Source organism: Chroicocephalus ridibundus, chromosome 20 (genome assembly GCF_963924245.1).
Source record: "Chroicocephalus ridibundus chromosome 20, bChrRid1.1, whole genome shotgun sequence".
In the NCBI taxonomy this organism is placed as follows: Eukaryota; Metazoa; Chordata; class Aves; order Charadriiformes; family Laridae; genus Chroicocephalus; species Chroicocephalus ridibundus.
Window position 1 is genome coordinate 7,831,806 of NC_086303.1, and position 10,489 is coordinate 7,842,294.

The 10,489-nt window shown below is 55.0% G+C and overlaps 1 long non-coding RNA gene across 1 annotated transcript; it reads left to right on the forward strand.

Moving 5' to 3' along the window:
* The first annotated feature begins 89 nt into the window (after nucleotides 1–89).
* On the forward strand, nucleotides 90–4,526 carry LOC134525531 (uncharacterized). The gene is made up of 3 exons (XR_010073809.1): nucleotides 90–260; nucleotides 1,277–1,463; nucleotides 4,077–4,526. It is a non-coding gene; the product is annotated as an uncharacterized LOC134525531 (long non-coding RNA).
* The last annotated feature ends 5,963 nt before the right edge of the window (nucleotides 4,527–10,489 follow it).

Sequence of the window (10,489 nt, forward strand, 5' to 3'; positions counted from 1 at the left end):
TGACGGCGGCGACGGACCAGTGGAGAGGGGTTGCCCAAGTAGGGGGGCGGGCGGCGGGGCGGTGGCCAATGGGCGCGCGTCGTGGGAGGGCCGGGGCGCTCCGGAAGCGGAGGGGCCCGGGGGAAAATGGCGGCCAGCTCGAAGGCGGAGCGGGACGGCCTGGGCGGAAAGTGGGGCTCAACGAGCGGGTCCTCGGCCGGGCCAGGCCGGGCTCGTGGGGCCTCCACGAGCACGTTGTGAGGCGTCTGGATCGCGTCAAGGTGAGCGGGGGGTGGCGGGGGGCCTGAGGGTGCCTCGGGGAATGATGGGGGTGGGGGGGTTTGAGGGAATCCCAAAGGGGGTTGGGGAAGCTGAGGATGGGACTTGAGGGAGGCTGGGGGGAACGGGGGGGTCTGTGGGGGCCCCGAGGGGTGGTGGAGGGAGCTGAGGGGGGGGACACGGGGTCCCTGAGGTGGAACGGGGGGCTGCTGAGGGGTGGCTAAGGGGGCGCTGAGGGGGAACGGGGGAGGGCGCTGAGGGGGCCCCGAGGGGGGTCTTGAGAAGGCTTTTAAGGGGGACAGGGGCGGAACGGGGAAGTTGACAGGGGGATGGAAGCCCAGAGGGGGAATGGGGGGGGACTGAGGTGGCCCTGGAGGGTGGCTGAGGGGAGGGACGGGGCTCCTGAGGGTAATGGGGAGGAGGCCTTGAGAGGGACTGGCGGGTCCTGAGGGGACTGAGGGGGGGCTGAGGAGTGATGGGGGGGCTGAGGGGACTCTCGGGGGGGGAAACTTTTTGGGGGAAGGAGAGGGATGAGGGGGATCGGGGGGGGGTCGAAGGGGCCCTGAGGGGTGAGGGGGGGGCCTTGAGGGGGCCTGGTGGAACAGGGAGGCTGAGGGGGCCCAGACGGTGGGGAGGGGGGTCCTGAGAGCGTCGTGAGGGGTTATGGGGGCAAACAGGGGGCCCTGAGAGTGGGGCACTGTAGGGGGCTGAGTAGGGGACATCGGGAGCTGAAGGGAGCCCTGGCGGGGGGCTGTGGTGGTGGTGGGGCGTGAGGGGAGCCCTGAGCTAGGAGGTGGTGGTGGGGGGGCTGGGGGAGCCCTGAGTTTGGGGGGGAGGGGGCAGGCTGTGGCCTGAAGTGGGCCCTGAGTTGGAGGGAGGCTGTGAGGGGGAGACAGGGATCGGCTGAGGGGTGATTGGGGGGCTGAAGAGGGGCTGGGGGTGGGAAGGGAGGATCGAGGCATCCCCTGGAATTTGGGGGTCCCTGTGACCACTCCCCCCACTGTGCCCTCTCCTGCAGGATGAGGAGCCCTGCAGTGACCTGTACCTGAGGATCTGCGAGGGGCTCAGCGACTTCTCTAAGGTCATTGTTCTTGGCTTCAAGGGAGTGTGCCCTGTGTCATCGCCATGTTTTCCCCCCAGCAGGGACTGCCTCCTCCACACCAGCTATTCCCTGGGGGCCTGTGCTGTTGCCGTCCACGTTACAGGTATGGGGACAGTGGAACCCCCCACGAGAGCCCTCTGAGGCAGCCTGGGACCCACCAGAGCCTTCTGATACCCCCTGGGATCCCCCAACCCCTGCCAGGATTCCCTGGGAGCCCCTAGAATCTTCTGGGACCCGTCCACACCCCCTGACAGCTTGCAGGACCCCCTGCGACCCTTCATGGTCTCCCAGGACCCCTCTGGGACCGTCCGGGACCCACTGGGACCCTTCATGTTCCCCCCCAGGGCTCCCTGGAGCCTTCTGTGACCCCCCACAGTCCCCCCAGGACCCCACAGATCCCCCTGGAGCCACCCAGGAAGCCCCAGAACCCTCTGGGACCCCCTGGAGCTCCCCCCCAGTATCCCCCACATCCCCCTGGGGCTCTCCTGGGACCACCCCCTACCCACTCAGAGGCCTTCAGGACCCCTGGAGCCCCCTGGGACCCTCCTACATGCTTTTCAGGACCTCCCTGAGCTCCCCTAGGACATCCCAGTGCCTTCTAGAGCCTTCTGGGAACTCCCCCTGGTACCTGCCACATCTCTGTGGGATCTTCCTGGGACCCCCCACACCCCCTGAGAGCCCCCAAGGACCTCCTGGGACCTCTCATGTTCCCCCCAGGACTCCCTGGAGACTTCTGGGACACCTCCGAGCCCTCCAGAACCCCCTGGAGCCCCCTGGGACCCTCTAACACCTGCTACAGGATCCCCTAGAGCACCCCAGAGCCCTCTGGGACCCACTGGAGCCCCCTCCAGCCCCCAGTACCCCCACATCCCCCTGGGACCTCCTCCCCCAACCCCGTGAGAGCCCCTCAGAGTCCTCCAGGACCCTGTGGGACCCTTTGTCTTCCCCCAGGACTCTCTGGGACCCTCCTGGGACCCCCCCACATTCCCCCAGGACTCCCTGGAGCCCCCAGGACCCTCCTACACCCTCTCCAGCATGCCATAGATCCTCCCAAAGGCCCCCAGGACACCCCAGAGACCTCTGGGACCCCCTGGAGCACCCCCTGCTACCCCCCACATCCCATTGGGACCGCCCACACCTCCTGAGAGCACCCCCAGTGCCCTTTAGGATCCTCTGGGACCCTCCTACACACCCCCGCACCCAGACCCCACACAGCCCCCTGGAGCCCTCTAGGACCCCCTGGACCCCTCATATTCCCCAGGACTCTCTGGGACCTTCTGGGACCCCCCACATTCACTCCTAGGACTGCCTGGAGCACCCTGAGACCCTTCCACGCACTCCCAGGACACCCCTGGGCCCCACTGGGACCCCCTGGAGCCCTCCATGATATGCTCCACATCCCCCTGGGAGCCCTCACACCCCCAGAGAGACCCCTTAGAGCCGTCTAGGATCCCCTGGGACCCCCCCCCCCGCCCCCCAGGATCTTCCAGAGTTCTCTGGAGCCCCTGTGGTACCCGCGACATCCCCCTGGGACACCCCCACACCCCCTTAGAGCCCCCAGGGCCCTCCAGGACTCCCTGGGACCCCTCATGTTCCCCCAGGGCTCCCTGGAGCCTTCTGGGACCCCCCTGGGACCCTCCCAGAGTCCCCTGGGACCCCCTGGTGCCTCCCAGGACCCTCTGCAACCCATCGTGTTCCCCCAGGACTCCTTAGAGCCTTCTGGAAACACCCACATTCCCTCAGTGCCCCTCTGGGACCCTCCTGCACCCTCTCCAGGACCCTCCAGAGCCATCTGGGACCCCCTAGAGCCCCCCCCGCCCCAGTACCCCCTACATCCCACCCGCTTCCCCCTCCCAGGAAACACGAGCTCCTGCCAAATCCTCTGGTAGCGCTGGAGCCCCACAGAGCATCTCGGCACAGGAGAGATGAGTGAATGAGAGAGGAACTGAGCAGGGACCCCCTGGATGGTGGAGAGGAGGATAAAGGAGCTGCGGAGCAGAGACCAATGGGGGCTCTGACGGGACAAGAGGGAGGGAAAGAGAGATGAAGTGCCACCAGGTGCCTTGGAGATGGAGGAAGGTATTTGCGCTAAAGCTTTAAAAAGAGGCAACTGAATGTAACAGGCTTGTTTTTCCCCCTGATATTTAGACAGCGTGCTCTGAAGTACTTTATTTCTGTCTGGCTCTTAGTGGCACGTTTCCCAGGCAGCCCAGTAGCATCTCTGTCGGGCAGTGCTGCTGGCCAGATGTCCCTCCTCCTTGTGTAGCACACAAAAACCCTTGTAGTCCAATTATAACTATGTATTTTGACGAGAGATAGTGTCATGGTATCAATTCACAGCTGTGCAAGTGAAATTAGTGCCAGAGGGAAGTCAAATACTTTTATAGTGTAAGTATTTTTATTGGGTGTATAAAAACCTAATGCACACCTTTTCACCAAAAGGGAAGGGACGAGGCATTTCCCAACACCAGTGAGAAGGTTTACCGTTATGCTAAGAATGTGTTCAAAATTGTAGTAATTAGACTTAATCCTGACTTTAAGAGTTGAGCTGGCGCTGGTTTTTGAAGGCTGTGCTGTATTTTGAGCTGAGCTGTTTCCCCAGAATCCTCCTGTAGCTCAGCTCCTGTCCTGTCCCTCGGTCTGACGGAACTCCTCTACTTCCTTCCGGGCTATTTTTTAAGATGCTGAGCTATAATTGGGGATTTTTGTTTTCCAGGTGCCTTGTTGTAGACGTCTCGTGCTGCTCGAGAGATGCCCCAGCCCAGGTTTGCAGCTGGTGGTGGAGCCCCCCTGAACGGAAGAGGCCAGCCCTGGGTCTGGGTGGTTTGGGCCTCTTTTTGGGGTGAATAGAAGGGTGTCTGTGTGTGTCTCAGGGGGTGATGATGTCATGTGGGGCACCCCAATGTCATTGGGGCAGCGATGATGCAACAGAGGAGCAGTTGACTGGGGGATGGGGAGGGGGTTACATGAAGATCTCCCGAAAGAGGTAGGTCACAGCCCCAAAAGGTCTGAAAATTCTTGGGATGCAGTAAAAAAAAATGTAAAAAGCTGTAACTATGGGCATGAGGCACTGAAATAGGGAACAGTCTCTCATTTATATATGAGAAAAAAAAAATAATATTATGTATGTAAAATAAGTTCAAAATAAAGTCCTCTGTCTCTAAGGATTCTATGATTCTGTGCTTCTGTGTTATATAAAAGATCCTAGAATAAAAAAATACTTTAAAAAAATGTATTTATAAAAAGATGTTCGTGTCAAAATAGATGTGTAAGCAGACAGTCTAAATAGATATTCTGTATCATAAGTGTTAATGTATAAGTCCAAGCAGATTTTTCTATATAAGCATAAACAGGTAACATAAATTCCCTACATACACACACATACGTGTAAATAATTGAGCGGCTGCCGCCGCCCGGCGGCTGAAGGCTGGTCCTGCGGCGGGGAGCCGCGCGTGCGCCGAGGCCCCGCCTCCCGCCCTCCCTGGCCACGCCCCCGGCGGCGCTGTGCGTTGTCCCGCAGCTCGTGCGCATGAGCGGCTTCGCGGAGGCCGGTCCGGCGACGGTGTCGAGAGAGCGGCGGCCGGAGGGCGAACCAGGACCGCTGGCACTCCGGCGAGCTCCGCGCCACCTGGAGCGGGATCGGTGCCGCCCGCCGGGCCTCGAGAGCGGCCGTCGGCGCTTCAGTATCGGCTCTTATACGTTACCGCGCCCCCGTCAGTGCCCGGCAGTTTTCCTGGTGTCCATCTCCATGGCCCCGCCGTCCTCCAGGACCCCGGAAGTGCCCTCTCAGTCCTCCGACGCGCGTCTCTATGGCGCTTTAGTCCTCCAGGAGCCCGGAAGTGCCCTCTCAGTCCTCCGACGCGCGTCTCTATGGCGCTTTAGTCCTCCAAGACCCCCTCAGTCCTCCGACGCGCGTCTCTATGGCGCTTTAGTCCTCCAGGAGCCCGGAAGTGCCCTCTCAGTCCTCCGACTCGCGTCTCTATGGCGCTTTAGTCCTCCAGGACCCCCTCAGTCCTCCGACTCGCGTCTCTATGGCACTTTAGTCCTCCAGGAACCCGGAAGTGTCCCCTCAGTCCTCCGACGTGTGTCTCTATGTCACTTTAGTCCTCCAAGACACCCTCAGTCCTCCGACTCGCGTCTCTATGGCACTTTAGTCCTCCAGGACCCCCTCAGTCCTCCGACTCGCGTCTCTATGGCGCTTTAGTCCTCCAGGACCCCCTCAGTCCTCCGACTCGCGTCTCTATGGCGCTTTAGTCCTCCAGGAGCCCGGAAGTGCCCCCTCAGTCCTCCGACGCGCGTCTCTATGGCACTTTAGTCCTCCAGGACCCCAGAAATGCTCATCAGTCTTCTGGAAATCATATGCTTCCAGCACTTTTACAAAACCACAAAATACGATTAACGGTTAACCACAAAAATATCTGAAGATCGCAAAAATAAAGCAGCCCCTGCAGAGCTCTCCTCTCCACAGCAACAACTGGACAGAAACCAAACAAAAGTGGTAAGAGAATCACTAGAGGTAACTCCCAAATAGAAATAAAAAAAGGTGGTGCTTTGCCTGCTGACAAGTTAAGGCAGAAGAAAAACAGCTGCTGCTCCTGTGGCCGCCCTTATGTCTTCTGGGGGGGTTGTCTCCGCCCCTTTCTCCAGGGGATTGTGGGAAGGACAGTGGGTGGGGGCCTGAGGGCAGTGGGCGGGGCCCGGGGTATATGAGCCCCAGCCTCCCCTCAGGAGCTCATTCTGCTGCTGGCCTTCTCCAGGATGGGAGTTTGCAGGTGCTTAAGTATAACTTTGGAGCTTGTTCAGGTGTTTGGGCAAGTCTTTTTTAACATTAAGATTAGTATAGGTAAGAAATTTGAGGTAAGACTTTTCAGACAATGTAAGGTTTGATGCTATATATAGTAGAAAATTGACTTGTATGTTCCTTCTCTGTTTTTTTTTTTTTTTTTTCCTCAGATCAGTAGTTTTGCAATGAGTGTTTAGTGTGGCTAGGTGGTTTAATAGTATGTCTCTCCTTTTTTTTATTCCAGGTGCTGTGTGTTTTACTGTAATTCTGGACTTTATTGAAGGTAGAATTCTGTGTTTTTCTCTAGTTTTGCTCTACACTCTCTAAGCAGTTGTTTTTATTACCTCTAATTGGGCCAGTTATGAAATTTTTGAGTAGGAGTTAGGGTGAATGTCTTGTATGTGTTTATATATGGACTTTTAGTGCTTTGAGGAAGCAGCAGGGATGTAAGGCATGCTGCTGTTCAGGGTATGGGACAGCTTGTTGTCTTCCCTAATGGTGTGCAGAGTGTCATGGTGTCTGTAGAGCCTTTGCAGCTTGTGGCAGGCCCCTGCTAGGTCAGGTCAGGGCTTCACTGACTTTGTGGGTCTGTAGCAGAGCCCAGAGTGTAAGGGAAGACACAAGATAAGAGGTGCCCACCAAACGCAGAGCAGGGTTCAGAAGAGCAGTTCCAGAGGAGCAGCTGATGCAGAGGGTTCAGGCTGGCAAATAGAGGGTGGGAGCTGTCGGGAAGAAGTTGGGCTCCTTCCCTGACAGTTCAGGAGAAGAAAGAGGGGTCCTAAATTTTTAGCACCGAGGGATGACTAGAAAAGGGAGGCAGGTTCACGTGTCTTTCTCAGACAGGTTTCGCCATTGGGTTTGGGTGTCAACAGGATCTGGTCTCTTCTAGGTTCTTGTATTTGAGGTGAGCTGGATAGTATTGAGGATGAGCATGGGACTGGTGATTTGGCAAAGTGCAATGATAACGTGTTTCTTGGTATCCTAGGTGCCGTCAATAATTGTTGCTGCAGCCTCAGACTCTGGAATTGGCACAGAGCAGGCAAGTGGAACATCACAGTGTTCAGGAGGATGCGGGTGTTATGGAAGAGGGTGGCATCTCAAGATGCTTATTGCTGATGCTGTCATTGCTTTTGGGATTTATGTTTTTTTTTTCTTTTGCAGAGGAAGAAGGAGGTACCTCGTGGCCACAGGAACATATCAGATGGCTGTTTTCTGTGGATTGTGTCAAGGATGGATTTGGACCCCCGGCCCTCCAAAAGCTAAGTTGAGAGACTGGTGCCAGAGAAGGGCCAAGGCGACAAGGTTGACAGTTGCAAAAAGGGGCCTTTGAAGTTAGCGTAGTGGCGAGGGCTGTCCTGGAGCACAGTCCCCTTTGGGCAGGTAAAGGATGCGGCTTACTGTTCAGCATGATGCTAGTGCGTCCTGGGCAGGGTAGTTCCGGCCAGTGTCTGTTGTGTCATTTGTGTGCTCTGTGTTCTGTGTCTAAGACCTCTCTTGGGTCTCGATGTTGTCCTTAAGCTCAAGTAACACGGCACAGCGCCTCAGGCGCCATCCCTAGCATCTCAAATGCCTGCACCTGTGGGCATAGCACCAATTGGCTGCTGCTCTTCTTGTGTTACACACTTAAAGCGTAGATTGGTCCTGCAGGGAAGAAGTCCCAGTCATAGAAGTGGGTTGTCTGGAAACTTCTGAGATGCGTCATTATGTGCTGAGGTCTTGAAGCCGGGCTTCCTGTGCATATGTCCTCTCAGTTCTGAGAGTCACTCCTTGTCTTGGGCCATGTCATTCTGCCCATTTCCTAGCACTTCCCTAGAGCCTCTTCACGTCACCATCAGGGGCCCGCAGGCCTTCTTGCTCAAGGGTGACTTCCATGCATTCCTCTTGATGAGATTTTTCTCTCATAAGTGCCATTTTTCTTGCTGAGAGTTTTCTCTCATTTTAGAGGCACGTTGTTTGTAGTGTTCTGTGTAGTGTTGGTTTGTGCATATATGTGTTTGGCTCGGGGCTGCCCTGCCTGGGGATGTAGTGTCAGGGGTAGGAGGAGTACCGATAAGAGTCTGTGATTAATATGTGGATCTGCTTAGACTGAGATAAAGGTTTTTACAGTCATCTCGGAGTAGCCATCAGCAGGCTGTGTGGACAGGTTCTTATTAATTATTTTATGGGAAGAGCAGAGCTATGTGGGAGGGGTTGTTCAATAGTGAAGGAGATTGCATCTCAAAGATGTCAGGGCTGTTTTGTGTGGGGCTTAAAGTTAATGGGGTTTTTAATGATAGGCTGTAGTTACAGCCAAGATAGTATTTCTAAATAGGAAGAAGAATTTTGGCATTATGAAGGTATTGATCTGCATCCAGCTGACTGGTTTGATACAGTTTTATCAGATGCACGAGGGACAAGATGTGCAGAGCAACATAGAGCCGAAGGGTGCATCGTAAAAAGGGGGTCAGTGGGTGGTATTAGAGCTAAGGTGGGATGTGTGGATCTATGACTGCGTTATGGTAATATATTTTTTCAGTTTGGAGCTTGAAGCAATGTTGGATTTGGCTGCTGAGGATGACTAGGGCAAGGTAAACGATGGGCTGAAGTTGCAGTTATTTTTCCAGGTGTTATATTGTGGGTCAAGTTTTAAGCAACCTGTTTGATGTGGATTTTGCAGGTGGTGTGCAAGCCTCCAGGTGGCAACCCAACCTGACAGAAGATGGGCCAGCAAGCTGTCAAGGTAAAGGGATGGGAGAAGGGAATTGGTTTGTGCAGGCTATGGATTTGGGCAGTATCTCAGCATGTACTGTTTTGCTTGGGTTTTTGCAGGTGCCACACCCAGACTCAGAGGGGTGATGCCACATGCTGATAAGGGACTCAAACAGGTGAGGTATTTGTAGGTACAGTTGGTGTCTAGCAGCAGAATACTACGTGGCAGCTCAGTGGAGTGCTTGTCTTCAGTTTTCAGGTACGTGTGGTTGGCCTGTGGAACCGGATGAGCATTTTAGGTGAGCTGGGTAGTAGAGAGGAGGTGTATGGGGCTGGTGATTACTTGCAAGTGCAATGACAATTATCTGTGTCTTGGTCTCTTAGATGCCATAATCAAAGATAGCCTGTGGGGGGGCGGTGAAAAGGGAATGTTGGTGAGGAGGCCTCTAGACACACTCAAGTGACTTAGAGGTCACTCTAAGGATGGGGTGTAGAAAAACATTTGTATCTTAAGTGGTGTTCAGTCTTCTGTGCTTAACAAGTAGAACACCTGTTGACTTATAAGAGGCCTGTTGTAGACTCAGAAGCACCCTAAGGAACACGCTTGAGACCCCTGCTCTGCCATGGAAAGATCGAAGCACAGTGGTAAACTCTACCTATGTCAATCCCTGATAGACCAGTGAAAACAGGGTGTTTGGTGATCCGTTAGCATCGACTGAGCTCTGCAGCACCTACAGTGTTGCTTGTGTGCCTTTGCCCGTGTGCCGCTTTTGGAATTCCTCTGTTGGCCATGTAACAAAAATACACTTATTCTTTGCAGTTCTTCTGTTGTTTTGCGGTTGTTAATGTATCATGCCTCTACCAGCTCAGACACAGCTGCAGCATCCGACTTTGGAGTTTCCACAGTGCAAGTGAGCAGAAGGCAAGAGCCCTCTGAGGAGCGGGTTGTTGGAGGAAGGGTCTGTGTTGCCTGATGCGTTGCTGACTGACCACACTGTTGTGTGTGGACTCTTTTGTAAATGATGAAGAACCTGAAGACTGAAGGATTCATCTCGTTGTCTGATTGTGGTTTTCCTTGTTGAGGATGGAGTCAGACTCCCGGCCCTCTAAAAGATAAGTTGAGGGACTAGCACTGGAGTGGGGTTGGGGGAGGGAGGGGACAAGGTTGGCAATTGCAGGGAGGGGTTTTAAAGTTAGTGTAGAGCAGAGGCGTTTCCAGGAGTGGTCCCCTCAGGACAGGTAAAGGGAGCGGGTTAGTCTTCGGTATGATGCTAGGTTGTGCCGGGCAGGGCGGTTCCAGCCTGTGTCTGTTGTTGCGTAGTTGATGTCGTCTGTCTTCTGTGTCTTAGACCTTCCCGGATTCTCTATGTCCTTGTTGCCCTTTGTGCTGAAGGACAACAGCATGCACCTCGGTCGCAGCCCCTGTGGCCTCAAATGTCTGTCCATATTGGCAGAGCATCAATTGGGCAATGCTTTTCTTGTTGCGTTACAAGCTTAAATATTGGATTGCTGTCAAGTCTGGGAAGTTTCTGGTTGGTCCTCTTTTGCAGAGTTGTTCCTGGTTGCATGAGCAGTTCTGCTCACTAAGCAGTCCATTTTCAGGGACTTCTGGGATTTCTGCCGTGCATCGTTATGTTCTTAGGTCTTGAAGTCAGGCT